At 35.8% G+C, this 17377-nt stretch overlaps 1 pseudogene; it reads right to left on the bottom strand.

The window, feature by feature from the left end:
• The window catches only part of LOC109085891, a 38291-nt pseudogene that overhangs the window by 11779 nt on the left and 9135 nt on the right, over positions 1–17377 (bottom strand).

The raw sequence follows: 17377 nt of genomic DNA, 5'->3' as shown, positions 1-17377 counted from the left end.
AATTCATGAACACATGAATTATCCAAATGCAGACATCAGAAAGTGTCAGTGAAGGAAAGTTTGTTAGATTTCTCTCACTTCTGAAGATGAACTACAGAAAACACACACACAGTAGAATCCATCATCTCATCAGATGTGTCTGACATCTCATCTCAGAGTCTGAAGTCATGATTTATCAAACATCATTTTCATTCATCAACAGAATAAAATATTCCATCAAACTCGCCTCCTGCTCAAAGCAAGAGATGCAGCCTTCAGGTCTGTAGACCGGGAGCCATTTTATTAAACTCTTCTTTCCTGCAGTAAACAAACACACAGTCAGACTAAAACGATCGATGTATCTCTTTAACACACCTTCACATCTGCCACCTTCATCCTGGTCCCTTCCTTTCCCACAATATATCATCGATGTCCACCAGTATGAAGCGCTTGAGGGACAGAGACAGTCTCTTAGCGGTGAGGAAGGACAGCGCGTCCCACAAAACACCAGCTTGTGTAGTCCAGCAAGGAGAGGTTGTGTACCGAACCAAAACCCTCTGAATCCCTCATGAAGCCCGCAGATCCTGAACCACGGATGTGTGTCATGATCCAGGTGCTCTCGGCCGAACGGGTTTAGGCCAGCAAAACCGGCTCGTAGGTGGTAGTGATTGGACTGGAAGATGGTCCAGTCGTCCACGACCAATAAAACACACTAAACACCATAAAAATAAAAAGAAACGCTGTATTTGGTAGTGAAGCTTCTACAGAAGCCCTGAACCACAACGTGAAAAACGAGAGAACAAATCGAAGGACTCGAGCTCATGAAGGCTCATGTTGGGGTTCAGGCCTTGGCTAAGTTTGAGCGGATGAGCATTAAAGCGTGCGCTGACCTGTCGCGCTCGTGTGATGTGCAGCAGAGGGGATTTGGGGTTGACGGTACAGTCCTTCAGGCCCAGGTTGGAGTGCAGAAACAGAGGGAATCCTTTCAGGAGGGAGATCCTTTCAGCTGCGCACGGCAACAGACTGTTCTCATTGGCCTGATGGGACAGACAGGAAGTGACATCTCACAATCTGACACACATGCTGCGCTCCAGCCAGAGTCTGATCCCAGATATTCATACTCGATATCTCACTCCACCAACCATAAAGCTGCACAGCAAGATGCTCAAAAAATAAAGTATAAAGAAAATAGCAATGCCATCAAGAAAGAATGATTTTGCTGGTTAACTGCTTAGTTGATATCATAACTACAGCATTCGAACACGCATCTTTCTCAGTCGACAGACATTTACAAGTGTCTGTATTTTAACAAAATAAAATGAACTATACATACATATACACACACACACATATACACATATATATACACATATATTAATATATATATATATATATATATATATATATATATACACACCACACATACATATGTGTGTATATATACATATATGTGTATATATATATGTGTATATATATATATATATCTGTGTGTGTGTGTGTGAATATATATATATATGTATGTATGTGTGTATGATATATATATATATATGATATAGTATATATATATACCTAATACGATATATATATATATATATATGTGTGTGATGTATGTAATGATTATGTATGTATGTTGTATATCTATATAATATATATATCCACGTACATATATATATATACTATATCAATATATATATATAATATCTATATAAAAAGAGAGAAATAGGAAGAAATACGTATATAAAACACCTACAATTGTATAAATATTTCTATATAGATAGATAACATCGTAAAATAAAATATTATAAAATCATTTGTAAATATAAAAATATTTTAATACAATGAAAGATATACTTGGAAAGATATACTTGTAAATGCCTGTCAATGGAGAAAGATGGATGTCAGAATGCTGGCTGGCTGGTTGGTTATTTATATATTTATTTAAAAAAAAAAAAAAAACTTAAATACATAACTAAATAAATAAATACAAAGAAAAAACTAAATAAATAATTTCACATTTACACACATATTGAGATCTAAAAATAATAATAATAATAATAATAAATATAGTAAAATTATTATATATAAATAGGGCTGTGCAATATTGAAAAAAAAATGTGATACGCGATACCTTGTTAAAAAATGCAATATTCGATATGCGATACGATATTGCTTAAAGTGTGAAAAATCTATTTAAATTATATTTTAAAATATTAAAAATTTAAAATCATATAAACAATTTGTTTTACATTCTTTCTTGGAAAAGAAAGAATCACTATAACTTCTGAAAGTGACCAGCAGTTTTAGCAGTACATAAAAAGTAATGTCACAAATCAGAAAATGTCATTTTAACATCAGTGTGAACATACAAAAAAAAAAAAAAAAAATGAATGACAGTAATTTTATATCATTGTGACTTTGCTTTCCATACACTTCAAGTACTTCTTCATATACCACAGCCAAAACTAAAGTATGAGAAAGTTCAAACATGATGAAAAGCAAGTGAACAGTCAGTAAAAAAAAGAAAGAAAAGGGCGGTGTAATGTCTGTTTTGGGTTTTGTTTCATGTTCATGTTTTCATGTCTTTTATTTTGTTATTGTTTGATTTTGCTGTTTGTGTCATGCTTCCCTTGCCCTCATGTATCTCTGCTTTGTGTATGTGTCATGTTCTCATTGGTGTTATTGGTCTGGTCATGTGATTATCAGTTCTGTTTTGTTCTCATTGGTTGCTTTAGTCATGTGGTCTTGTTCCATTGGTGTTGTGCCCTTCTTGTCATGTGACCCACAATTATTCAATAATTAGCCATATTTCTTCCATTATTAACTTAATTTTATTAAAACAATCTGGTAACTCTGCGGTCGGTGAGTCTAGTCTGTTCATGCCACGTCAAGTTTGTTCAAGTCAAGTCATTGTTTATTGTTTGGATTATTGTTTGGATTTTGGATTACACCTTTGTAAATAAACTGCACTTGGGTTCATTTACACTCGCCTTCAGTGGACTGATCGTTACAGGTGGGGAGAACAAATACACAATAAACAAAATACACAAAAAAAGCATAGATAAAATAAACAGTAGTATTCAGGTAGAGAAATTTAATAAGTGTAAAATAACACCGCATTGTGTCCACTGTATGAATTAAATTTAGATTAACCTTTGTTATAGCCGTTTTGTTGTTTGATTAACATAAGTGACATTCAGCGGCACATATTTATAGGCTACTGTTCCTTTAAATCCGACTGCACGGATCCAGTGTAATGACACACACATCCGATTTCTTTCTCAGCTGTTTACATTAATTTAAAACATAACTGACTGCGTTCATGAGAATGATCGGCGAGAGGGGTACTATTGACATAATTCTGTGTGTATATGTCTGTTCAAACATGAGGAGGAGATGCAAAAAGACGAATAAATTCAGTGTTCGAGTGCCGTCTCTTTGTGTGCGCACGCTTTGCACGTGTGCAGCAGAACTGAAGATACGCTGTGCGAGATGCGGCTTGTGCGCGCGCTTCAGGTGTGAGTCAGACAGCAAGAAGAGACGGCAAAGAGTTGTTTTCTGCAACTTGCTGCACTTAACTCTTTTTAACATCAAGCAGTTCTGTGCTATATGTGTCGAACTTTGAACTTTTGCAATGTTTTGATTTAAGTAGCCTATTATTAAAATGATTCAGATATTGCATGCCATTGCAATATGCATAACCTCATATTTACATTTGCGATATTTCGATAATTTCGATATACCATGCAGCCCTAATATAAAATTTAAATGGCAAAAAGATAAATGATTTAACAATAAATGAAAATAAATATTAATAAATAACAATATAAATGAATACACAAACAAATACAAATTTAAATCAATCAAATATACATGCCTTATATTTGCTCTGCCTGCTGTCTGTAATGCTAGAAAATCTCTAGCTCTAGCTTTGAGACTACTGGATCACTTTCTCCAGGTTTTACAAACCTCACTGCTTGTGGCAGAGCACTGTTCCAAGCAGGAAGTTGCTAATTCAGACTCTGAGAAAATGGAGTGATAAAGAGTGGCTCACATAAAACAATCAGATCACACCCAAAACAAAATACATACAGTATCTGTCCAGTAACTCCCTGTTCCAGGCGTCCATGTTCACATACTTCAGGATGTTTTCGTAGATGATGAGCACAAAGTGACCCCGCTGTCCATCCGTTAACGTGGGCATGTCTCCTTTTCCGGGAGAGATTTCCGTCCGGTAGCGGAACCTCGCCGCCTCCAGGATGGCCACGATCTCCTGTCCGAGCTGTGAATATGGACTCTCCACGAAGACCAGCACAACCGGATCTGTCCGAGTGCCATCGGACGACAGTGTCCCGCCCACTCCAGACAGGAAGGGGAGGGGCCGAGATGGGGTCACGTAGAGGTCATCGGCCGAGTGTCCTGCTGTGAGCGACGGTTCCAGCTTTCGTTTGACGGCATACAGAAAGTAGGAAGAGAGGAAGACGCTGAGGATGCACAGGAGGAAGAGGAAGATGAAGCTGGTCTGTAGCGGCACCTGGCGAATGAGACGGCGCAGGCGGAGCACACTGAGCATCACACAAACGAATACAAAAAAAAAAAAAACGCTGAAGGAAGGAAAACTGATGGATAAAGTTCAGTCTACATGATTGGGATGTAAAACAAGTGCAACAGAAATGTCTCTGTGCTTTTATGTGACCATCGCTGAACTGATGAGTGTGAGTGGATGTCTCGTCTGTCAGTCATCAGACCGGCTCCGCCCTCTTTCTCACTTTTGATTGGTCACAAACTGCTGACGGGGGCCGGCTCTGCTGTGATTGACAGATAATCATCACTACAGTCTCCCAGTGGACACCTGCACACCTGAAAGACATGAATATGAAGAGTCAGGAAAAAAATGTTTAAAAGGAAGATTCAAAATTGAGGTGAGATATCGTACAAGTTATTTCTTGAATGATTAATCAAGATAAAATAAATACAAATTAAATGAATAAAACATCAAATAAATGCATCTCCACACAGTACAGTTGTGCTGTAAATAAAATGATTATTTACTTTACAGTAAAAAAATACAAAAGCAATACTTATTTTAATATTTTATTTAATAATAATGATAATCATGTTACTATTATTTTTTTTCCTAAATACTTAATTTCATGTTAGTGAAAAGATACAATAGTACAGTTTCTTGTGTTTTAACAATACTTTAAAAAAATATATATTTTAGCAGAGAATTTTTTTATTAAATTAATTAAATAATATTTAATATTATGTTTCATAAATACAAATTTTTACAGTGAAACAATATCATAGTAATATTTATATTATTCAATAATCAATAATATAATGTATTTATTATTAAGTACTTGTTTTACAGTGATTACAATAGTAATATTTGTTTTTGTTTAATTTTATTTAATAATAATGACAATAATAATACTTTCTCTTAAATACTTGTTTATTTTACAGTAAATGTATTAGTTATTTTACAGTGCTTCAAATCACAATCACAATTGTTCTCAGAAAAAATACAATAAGCTTATAGCACTATTCTGTGGTAAGATATCACTGTATAAATAACACTAAACTGAATAATTTATTAAAATTGCAGTGTGAAAAATATTAATGACACCCTTTTTAATGAAACGGATTATCAATAAACCATACAGAAATACAGGGAAAAAAAAACCAACTGAAATACACAGATGTGTGTCTGTAGATTAAACAGAAACACACACACAGTGAGCTGTGTTTATATGATGAAGAAACAGTGCTCAGGGCATGAAGAGGAATATCAAAGTCAGATTAGAGCCGCAGCGCGTTCAGACACACACAGCAGGAGAGCAGCGGCTCTAGATGCTGGCGGGTCGCTGTGGGCCGATGGGTTTGTTCTCACAGGGTTTCAGGAACTATTAAGCCAAAATTTGCATAGATTTCACAGCATCGTTGGATGGGATGTGCGTCAACAGAGCCGTGAAATTGTGTCCTGATTCTCTGCCAGTGTTAAAATACACATCAGATTCATCCACAAATTCACAGAGAAGGTAAAACTGCAGTCAGTCGATGAAAACAATTGCTGTTCAAATTCTGTAAAAAAAAAAATATAATCACAAAAATAAAAAAATAATTTATAATGAGGGTTAGTTAATTACTCAGTAAATATATTGTAAAATAGAAATAAGCATTTTAGAAAAATAGCATTATCATTATTAAATATAACATTTAAAAGATTTAAAATGACTTTTGCAATATTTCATTGTTAAAAACTAGTATTAAATAATCTAACATAAAAACATTATTATTATTATTATTATTAGTATATAAAAAATAAATATATATTTATATTGTAATATTTCACTGTAAAAAGTAGTACTTAAGATAAAAAATATTACCTTATTATTATTAAATAAATTTGATTATAAAAATTGTAATATTTTACAGTAAAAATAAGAATAAAAATTATAACACTTATTATTAAATAAAATATAAAAAATATTGTAATAGTTTACTGTAAAAAGTAGTACTTAAGAAAAAAATTTAACATTATTATTAAAATTAATCGTAATATTTCACTGTATGAAAGCAGTGTTTTTAAAAAAAAAAAAAATCACATTATGGTCGTTATCATAAAATTTCATATTTTGGATTTGTAACATTACTTAAGTTTTTCTTTCTTGAGAAAAAAAAATATTAAAATAAAAAAAAATAAATTAAAATAGACAGGGAAGCTTCAGAAATTTGGTTGAACCTACATTGGTCTCACGGTTCGATTATCATGTCTTCAATTCAGTTCCATTCGATATCACAATGCATTGACGATGCACTGCTTACCAGGGGTACGTTTCCCTTACAACGACATAACTCACTGCTTAACCACCGTATGATCCATTGTTGTGGAAACTAACTAGCCAGTCACGACCCAAACACGGTCGCATCTGCGTCGTTTGAACCACATTAGTTAATGATGTCACACACATGCGGTGGAGTAATAAGTTCTACTTAACTGATTCGAGATCTCTGAGATGCTGCTGTATTGAACATGGCACCTGATGATTAATTTGCTATGTTTTGATTCTTGTCATTTTGCTTTATTTGATGTTTGATTCATCGTGGGTTTCCTCTTACATTCTCTGGGGTTCCCATTTATGCTCATGCGCACGCTTCAAAAATGGTGCTTATTGAGGACGCGGTAAAATTTTCAGATTAAAATGTATACATTTTAATAGAATGGAAGATATAGATTGTAATGCATGTTAGCTTGCTTACTGTGTCCAAAAGCATAATTTATTTAATTCCATATGTCTTACTAACAAGAAATATGCTTTATTTTTTTAAGATTAACAGTTTTTTTCCAAAGCATTGTTAGATGCCAGTGTTTCCTGTCATAGCTATGCAAAGATTAGATTTCAAAAACAGTATCAGTATCAGCTATTAAACTATATCTTATGATTTTAAAGGGGTCATGACATGGTTTTTTTTATTTTATTATTATGGTCCCCTAGGTGCAATTATAGTATTACTATAGTTTTTTTTGTACTATAGTTTTTTTTAAAAGAAAAAAAAAACTTTTTTTTAAATGTAGTGAATTATGACATTTTCCCACCCTGTTTTCTCATCCTTTGATTCAAACAGTCTGTTTTTGGGGTTATTTTCCCCTTTTAAGAGTTCAGTGTTAACGCCCACTGTTATGATTGGCTAACGACAGTGCCTATGGATCATTTATTAACGCCCCCAGCCAGAACATTTGTGGATTGAGCGTAAACTGTTTAGTAGCGGGTGATGCATTCGAAGCGATGGCTTCTTGCAATGATAAAAACCTTATATGTGTTTGAGCACATCTGCGTGCCATTGTAATTTTTCCTGTACACAGACCCACTCGCTGTCCGTCGACTGAACACTTGTGAGGCGCGCGGGCACGACAACGATACGAAATGAGCGTTAGTTGTCTTGTGCTGAAGGCGGTCATATGCAAAATGGTTGGAAACGTCACTTCGCACCGTGACGTCACTTCTTACCATGGATCCAGAACGAGCTGTATTTAGAGCTTGATTAAATAAATGGCTCGTTTATAATGGGGAGGACATCTTAAGCTATGAAAACTTGCAGGACGTTTTAATGGTACAAAGACCTCTTATATTCCAAAAGATCAAGGCAAATTTAGTTTCTCATTTCATGACCCCTTTAAATCTGTATTTAACATCAGAATGATCTCAAAGTAAATCTGATTTTGTGGTGGCTGCACATTAAAATTTAATTATTATAATCATAATTCAAGTGATGAAGGATTTTGAAAGTCTAACAGTAATCAGTCTAGAGTAGACTGTAAGGTTAACCCTGCCTGGTTTAAATGTTTCAAAATGATTAACAGCTGAAAACATTCGTTCGAAATTTAGAAAAATAATAAAAAAAAAGTAATCAAATGTAATCAGTTACATTAATAAAGTAATTGAAATAGTTACACTACTTATTAAATTTTTAACGGGGTCATATGATGTTGCTAAAAAGAACATTATTTTGTGAATTTGGTGTAATGTGTTTATGCGGTTTAAGGTTCAAAAAGCACATTATTTTCCACATACATTATTGTTTCTCCTCTATGCCCCACCTTTCTGAAACACATCGTTTTTTAAAAAGCTCATCGTTCTGAAAAGCAAAGTGTCCTCTGATTGGCCAGCTATCCAGTGCTTTGTGATTGGCCGAATGCCTCAAGCATGTGACGGAAATGTTATGCCCCTTACTATATTGTGATGTGTGTCCCGGTCAGAACACCGGCGCGACGAGACAAAAACAATAAAACCCATTTCAAACAAGCCATTTGTAGCATCCAGTGGGGACAAAATTACAGATTATAATGACTTATACTGTGTTTTTACATGATGCGTTGCATCACGCCGCATAAACAAAACCATGTCTGCATTTGTGATCAGAGAAACACAAACAACAAGCTCTACTCTACACCAGCGGTTCTCAATTCCAGTCCTCGCGGCCCCCAGCTCTGCATATTTTGCATGTCTCTCTGTTAACACACCTGATTCAGATAATCAGCTCATTAGAAATGAGCTCCATGCATGAACTGTGTTCCAACCAACATGGTCCCTACACAGTGTTCATTGCTCCCTTACTCCCTGAGCAGGGGAAATCTGTTGAAGTTTATTTCACTTCAGAACATTTATTCACAGATTTGCACTGCGCACCATCTTCACACACGGACAAGTGTGACATCATATACCTCTGTAAATAAACACAATTTAAATTTACGTCTCGCACACTTCAATGCACTTTGAATGGAACATATATGTTCGCTTCAAACTGGAATCATGGCAGAATATCCTGTGATGTCCACTTCGCAGGGCACTTATGTTCGAAAAGCACAAACATCTGAAGCCATAAGATAAACATACAAAATGTGCAGAGCAGGGGGGGCGTGAGGACTGGAATTGATAACCACTGCTCTACACTGCTCAAAACTCATGTTTGAATCATCAGTGGGAAATCCTTTACATATGTGAATGTACTTACAGACTGTGAGTCAGAAGCACCAGCATTGTAGTCTCCTCTCCCAGGATCAGGAAACAGTCCTCCATAAAATGTGCTGCACACTAAATATTTGTGTTGAACTGTTCTGGAACAGTGGTGTAAATACAAATTAACCACTGATTTCTAGTTGTGTCCTCTTTTGGAAGGCCAAACAAAGTATTTTCACTTTCACAACGAAACGGTGTCTCCACAACATGGTGCCGGCAGCAACAGCGAGAATCAGAGTTACACCTTCTTTCTTTGAATGAACATTTGGATGGCATTATGCAGATCTTCCCACATAGTGACATAGACATGTGAGGGTGTGTTAGAACGAGCCATTTTAGGGGGGTGTGGTTGACTTAACTTTTATAAAGAATATCTCTTTGGGTTTGAGACTTTAGTCTTTGCAACTTTACAGATCTACTTTATGCACCGAGAGCTTGTAACACTCCAAAGAGAAAGGAAAACTTGAAATCGCATCATATGACCCATTTAAATAGGGTTACTTCTAATCTGTAACCTATTACACTTCCAAAGTAACCTTCCCAACACTGTATATATAGAAGTGCTGTTAAAAATATGTAATGCAATTACATAGGGGTGGAGCAAGGGTTGGCTACCCCACTAACAACTGCTGCTTCTGTCTCTTTTTTTCTTGACAAGAATTGCATTTATTTAGACAGAATGTCTTTACGACCACATCACTACACCTCAGTGCCATGCGCCAGTCAAACGAGTGAGGAAAATCTACAGGTGACGAGGAGCTTCAGTAGAACAACAGTGAACTGCGGTCAGATGAGATGTTGTCAGGCCGTATGTCAGTAAAAGTGATTTTTCCTGTCCTCTCTGCTGTTATACTGTACTCATGGCACCTGCTCTTCAATTGCACACACACAAGTGGCAGTGTGTGCTGTGCATTTCATATTAAAGTGCAAAAGAAACTACGAGCATGCAATGCCATAGTTATGTCATCAGTTAAGTCATGAAAAAACCAAAAAATAAATTAAATAAAACCTAAAACCGCATGTAAGTATTTAGTCTCGAACAGCCAGAGCTTCAGACTGACGGCAGAAGGTCTGGGAACCTTGGCTGCTTTGAATGACCAAGGACCACCCAAGAGGACACATGACTGACAGGTAAAGCAACCAATCAGGTTTCGTTTTGTGCCACGTCATGTTTAGGGGTGTGGACATGGCCCTACAACAGACCGGTAAAACTATTAACCTGTAATTAACCTGTAAAACTCTTAGACTTATTTTAAAGATTCTATGCTGTGAATTTTAAATATATCAAATCCAGCATCTAGTTGATCCTGATATGCTCATTGTCACAGTTGTAAGGCTGAGGCTGAGACTAGTAAGTATTTGTTATATGAGACAATTAAGAACAGGTCTCTAAAATGCAGTGGTTTTCAAAACTGTCCTGGAGCAGCCCAGAACTGTCTCCCTCATCTAACACACCCAATTCAACTCCTCAGCTCATTAGTAGAGACTTTAAGACCTGAAGTGGGTCAGATAAGGTAAAGTGTTGTGAGAAAATAGGATGCATGTCAGATCCGTGTCATGTTCAACAGCGGCAGCTCTTAAAGTAATAGCGGCCAAAATAATCTAATAACCAGTGCTTTGATGTCTGTTAATCAAAGAACAAAAGAAAATAAAAAAGGGAAATCAAAAACTTTTGTAGCTTTAAGGATTCATCGATTTAATTTTGAATTAAAGTGTTTAGTGTTTTAGTTCCACATAAATTAAAAAAATTTATTTACATTTTAAGTTTAATGTTAAAATTGATAGCTCTCAATTATACTGTAATGTTATGAGTCTAATAAAACATTTTTGTTATTTTTAAAGTCTAATAAATGTTAAAATTGATAGCTCTCAATTATACTGTAATGTTGAATGGCTATAGTCAATGATTAAATATTAGGGGAAAAAAACATGTATCAGTTATACATGCCTTCAGTCATAAAAAGACGCCATTTAACAAATATTAAAAAAAAAAACAAATACTGCCTTTGTTGTTTCTACTGTACATTAATTTAAAGATTGAATGTGAAATGTTTGCAATATAAAAGTATATTTAAAAACTTTAATGTTAGGTATAATTAAACACGATTAATTTCACACAAAAATGTGTGATTAATTAGTTAAATTTTTTTTTAATACTGACAGCACTATTACATAGTTTTAGTTAACCTTAATAACCCTGCATCTGACACAATTAACAGATTCTGAAAAGTGTCCATTAGGTCTCGCCTTCTTTTGCATTTGTGTTTTTTGGTTGAGCACTGTAACAAATTACAGGCATGTTTGTGTGGACAACAATTAAATTTTTAAAAATCAAATAAGCATTTTAATGCAAATTAGGTAAATTATGATTTTTGTCAGCCCTACTTCTTATACAGACAGACAAGAAAAAAGAACGAGCATAGAAGTTGTTTGGTGACACACAGGAGAGGGTTTGTTCTCATTTTGAAGCTCTTGCATGTGTTGAAATCGCAGAACGTCCCCACTGGGTCTTTGATGTGAGTGTGTGAGTGTTTGAGGACAGAAATGGCCCTAGAGAAGCATTGTTGGAACCACTAGCAGGAGAATGCGTTTGATATATGAGTGTAGCAACAAAAGCAGCGCTGGGACTCTGGAACGGGTCGGCCCATTGTGAAAGGGGCCAGCCGAACCCTCGGGGTCACAGCAATCCTCACGCAGCCCCGCACTGACACCAATAAACCACGCTCTGTAGCAACCACTCGCTCTCCATGGAAACACTGTAGAAAGACTGTGGAAATGGTGAGACAGAATGGAGACTCAATCAGCCTGGAAACCTGAGGAGATATTCTAGAACTCCTTTTGAAACTTTAGAAAATCTCATTATAAGAATTTTAGGATTATAAATGAGAATTGTACTTTAACTCCAAGGGCTGGTTGTATAAATCGGTTTAAACAATGTAACCTCGTCCTTTGAGACTGGTCTTAACTTTAAGTCAGTTGTATAAAAACTTCAAGTAAATTTTAGACCAAAAAGAAAGACTAAAAACTTGGGTTGTTTCATTTCAACTCAATGAGAGGTTCATGGCTAAAATTGATTTACAATCATTTTTCTGTTAAAAGAAATACATAAATGAAGAAGCAAGCCAAAATATTCGAAGCCATGGATGTATATTTACTGAGTAATCCACTATTTTGTAGAGGAGGGTCAAAATGACAATTTTCACCTGAGATTTTGAGCCAAATTACAGGATGGATAAAAATGCTTTTAGAAAGATGGCAGCATCATCATGTTATTTTTACACAGAGATTGGTCTGTCTATTAATAAAAATCTGTTGACTTTAGCAGTCTTTGCTGCATTATTTGCCAATGACAAAAGTTCAAAAACAGAAAAAGCACTTTGTGTTTTTCCCCCAAAGTTTGGTCAAATGCCTCAAGCGTGTGACGGAAATGTTACGCCCCTTACCATACTGTGATGTGTGTCCTGGTCAGAACACCAGCGCAACAAGACAAAACCAATAAAACCAATTACAAACGAGACATTTTTTGCATCCAGTGGGGACAGAATTACAGATTATAATGACTTATACTGTTTTTACACGATGCGTTGCATCACGCCGCGTAAACATAAAACCATGTCTGCATTTGTGATCGGAGAAAGAACACACAAGCTTGATAACCACTGCTCTACACTGCTCAAAACTCACGTTTGAATCATCAGTGGCAAATCTTTCACATATGTAATCGTACTCACAGACTGTGAGTCAGAAGCTCCAGCATTGTAGTATTCTCTCCCAGGATCAGGAAACAGTCCTTCATAAATGCATTATGCAGAGAGCTTGTAACACTCCAAAGAGAAAGGAAAACTTGAAATCGCATCATATGACCCCTTTAACAATACCATACCTTAAAGGAACACTCCGACTTTTTGGGACTTTAGCTTATTCACAGTATCCCCCAGAGTTAGATAAGTCCATACATACCTTTTTCATTTCTGTGGCGTTCTGTAAGTGTTATTGACGCACCCACCGCTAGCCTAGCTTAGCACAAAGACTGGATGTGAATGGATAATGGTAGCATAGTAATCCCAATAAGTGACAAAATAATTCAAACATTTCCTATTTACATGTTGTGATCTGTATAGTCACAGCGTGTACAAATAACAAGGCTATATGAGACAGAGACCATTTTTAATCGTATAAATACTGGGAACTATATTCTCACTAGGCGTAGGAGCACAGTTAAAGGTTACTTGGGCGGAGTGGCTACTTGGGCGGAGTGATTAGCGCAGCACACGAGATGCCCTGTTGATGGTTCCGTAAACAAAACAAACGTGACTAACTAGCTAGACGTGACTCGTGATCATGGCTGACTTTGAGGAATTGTAAGACTCAGAGGAATTTTACTGTGTATCAAACCAAGATCCAGAACCATACAGTTTTTGAGCCAGAATACACAGACGAGGAGTTACAAAGTGCTGTAGAACACTCATCTCATCCTGATTGATAATTATCACAGAAAATGTATAAAGAATTATTACAGGAATTGATATATTTGAAATGCAATTTATTACAGCTGACCAAATACATTCAACAGCATATAATACAGTAATGTTAGATAATTGCATTACAATAGCCAAGAATATGGGGAAAGTAATAGCTCAAGGCAAATAGTTTTTGCACAATGAACCCACAGACAGTAACGTTAGCCTACTATTTCACAAACATTTTCTCAAAAAAGAAAACTGCCCATCCCCCTCCAATTCATTAGCAAGTTGAATGTATTAGTCCTGAGAGTTACATTTAGCGCCGCTCATTTGTTATTGAGCGACAGTGTGTTCATGACAACACAATAATAACAATAAAGGGGATACACGGAGCCCCTATTCACGTAATAGTGTCACTACTAAGGTTATATTACATTAGCATGGCACTGTTACAGTATGGCTAATTTTAGTCATCTCAAAACATAACGGAACACTTACCGCAGCAACAGGTGATCCAATTTGTCCTGTCTTTATTGGGATGGCTGTATCCTTTATCACACGTTTCATGGCCCGTGTGGCAACTTGCTTTTTTTCAAAATAGTCGTCTACAGTAAAATGTTCAGAGCAAACGAAATACTTCGTGATGGTGTTTACAGGTGTGTTTGGAACTATACCCAGAACAAGTAGCCATCGATTCATCAGGTCAGCGTTTTTGATTGGAATTCTATGAAACATCATAGTATTACCTGGTCTCCCCTGTTTATTGTCGCAGCTCTTTACAATACAGCGAACACCCATGATTGTACACTATAAATTTACTATCTAGTAATTTGCTGACTCTATTACTCCAACTCTGAGCGAACTCTCTGCTCCTCACCACGGCGCGTCTCGAGTGCTGCGCTAATCACTCCGCCCAAGTAGCCACTCCGCCCAAGTAACTTTAACTGTGCTCCTACGCCTAGTGAGAAGATAGTTCCCAGTATTTATACGATTAAAATGGTCTCTGTCTCATATAGCCTTGTTATTTGTACACGCTGTGACTATACAGATCACAACATGTAAATAGGAAAATGTTTGCATTATTTTGTCAACTTAATGGGATTACTATGCTACCATTATCCATTTACATCCAGTCTTTGTGCTAAGCTAGGCTAGCGGTGGGTGCGTCAAAATAACACTTACAGAACGCACAGAAATGAAAAAGGTATGTATGGACTTATCTAACTCTGGGGGATACTGTGAATAAGCTAAAGTCCCAAAAAGTCGGAGTGTTCCTTTAACGATTCTAGAACTCCCTCAGCAGATTCTCAAATTCTATCCACATCTGCCCACAGATCCACACAAGCCAATTTTATTAACACTTTTTTTTTTACTTCCTTTTACCCTGCAACATCTCTATCCATCTCTCTCTTTCCATTAAATATGAAATAGAATAATCAATCTTTTCTTCTGTAAACACACCACACAGGCAAACATTTCTGTGGCCCATATTCTGCCTCATAACCTCATTCTGACTGTGATGAATTCAGAACATAAAAGACTTTTATTATGAAGTCAGAAGTGGATAAATGACTGAAGCAGAAACCCAGAGAGCAGCACAAGAGGACGAGGTCATCAGACATCAGCGGGAAACACAATCATGAGTGACAGATCCATGATGAGAAAATTAACAGTAACACCTCAGGCCATGTACGACACACCTCACACACTTTACACAACCCCATCGACCCACACGAACCAACCAACACACACACACACGTTTGTGTAATTGGATATGCTAGAAGATTAAACTGCGCAGATTCCCTTGAGACAGCCAATAGAGACCTGAAGGGCAGAGCAGCCACTCATTTATCACTTTTGGCAGCTCTGGGGTTTGTGGGTTTGTGCTGAACACAATGACATGCTGGAGCGAGCGGCTCATTCAGCGCCGTGTTTAGAAACAGCTGCAATCAACACTTTAAATGCAACCAAAACTCAAAGTCAATAATCACTGCAGTTGCTCTGTGCAGGTGTGACGCCATCGGCGATGATGCTAGGATTTGATTTCTACCACCATACTTAGTTCTGGCTACGGTCATGCAGGCTAGCAGATCAAAACATGCTTTTATGGTGAAAAGAAGATGAGTTTATTTGAATAATTTAACGGGAAATTATCAAAATGTGACAGTGTCTACAGATACAGACATAGTTTGTATACGTGCATTATAAATTTATTATACTATCTATATTTATCTATCTATATCTATCTTACTGTATCTAACACAGAATCACATAAACCTTGCTTTTAAAACTTCAAATTTCAGTTGTTTTTAAATGAAAATCCAGCCATATTTTCTCCATGAAACATATTTGCTTTTCAAGTTTGAAATAACAATTATAACTTTTTTAATTTCTGTTATTTTCTTTTAATAGATTTCTATTTTTATTCATTTTACCGCATATTAACCTTCCTCACATTCAAAATTCATATGGCAATTCTGCATCCTATTTGCTGCCTCAATTCAATTTCAAGAATTTAAGTGGAATTTAAAATGATTTTAAATGGATGGGACTTAAAATTCTATCCAGAACTTGCTAGCAACCACCTGTCAATGCCCTAGTAAACACAGACTAGAATTACAACTAACAAGCACTTCCCAGTGGTAAGGATGATGAGTTAAAACCACAGGCAAAGGCAAAACACGTTCACCTTTAAATCTAATTAAGATTTATTATAAATGTATGCATTTGAACCTTAATATTTATTTAAATGTTTTAAGAGTCTTACAGCAGCCTTGTAAAAGGTTTGAGCTGTTTTGATTCTATGATCTATGAGATGACTGATGCTGTACTTTCATCAGCAAGACTGATTTCCTGATTCTTGATTGTTTATATCATCGCAAAATGTAAATATCGGTCTGCTCTAATCTGCAAATGAAAGAAAATATTAATACATTAAAAACATTACTATGATGAGTTTCTGTAAAGATGTTTTGAAACAATGCATATTGTCAAAAAGTGCTTGATGTTCCTTGTCTGAACTGACGTGCACATGAACACCAGAATGACTGAACGAATAGACAATCTGAAGAGAAAGCATTACTTCAGCATTTTCATGATTAAACACTATTTCAGTGCATCACTAAAAATCATGTGTGGTTTAACAAAATACAGAATCCACATTTTTTTGCACGTAAATTGCATTAAATTAGAACAGTAAAGACATTTATAATATTACAGAAGATTCAATTTCTAATAAATGCTTTCTATAAATCTAAAAACCCTAAAATATAATAATAAGATTGAATTATGGTAATAAGAATTAATAATAATCAGAAATATTTTTTGAGCAGCAAATCTTTATATTAGAATGATTTCTGAAGGATCATGTCACACTGAAAACTGGAGTAATGATGCTGAAAATTCAGCTTTTATCAC

This window comes from Cyprinus carpio, chromosome A14 (assembly GCF_018340385.1).
Source record: "Cyprinus carpio isolate SPL01 chromosome A14, ASM1834038v1, whole genome shotgun sequence".
NCBI lineage: Eukaryota > Metazoa > Chordata > Actinopteri > Cypriniformes > Cyprinidae > Cyprinus > Cyprinus carpio.
Note: the sequence above shows the minus strand (reverse complement) of the source record. Positions and strands in the feature narration are given on the sequence as shown.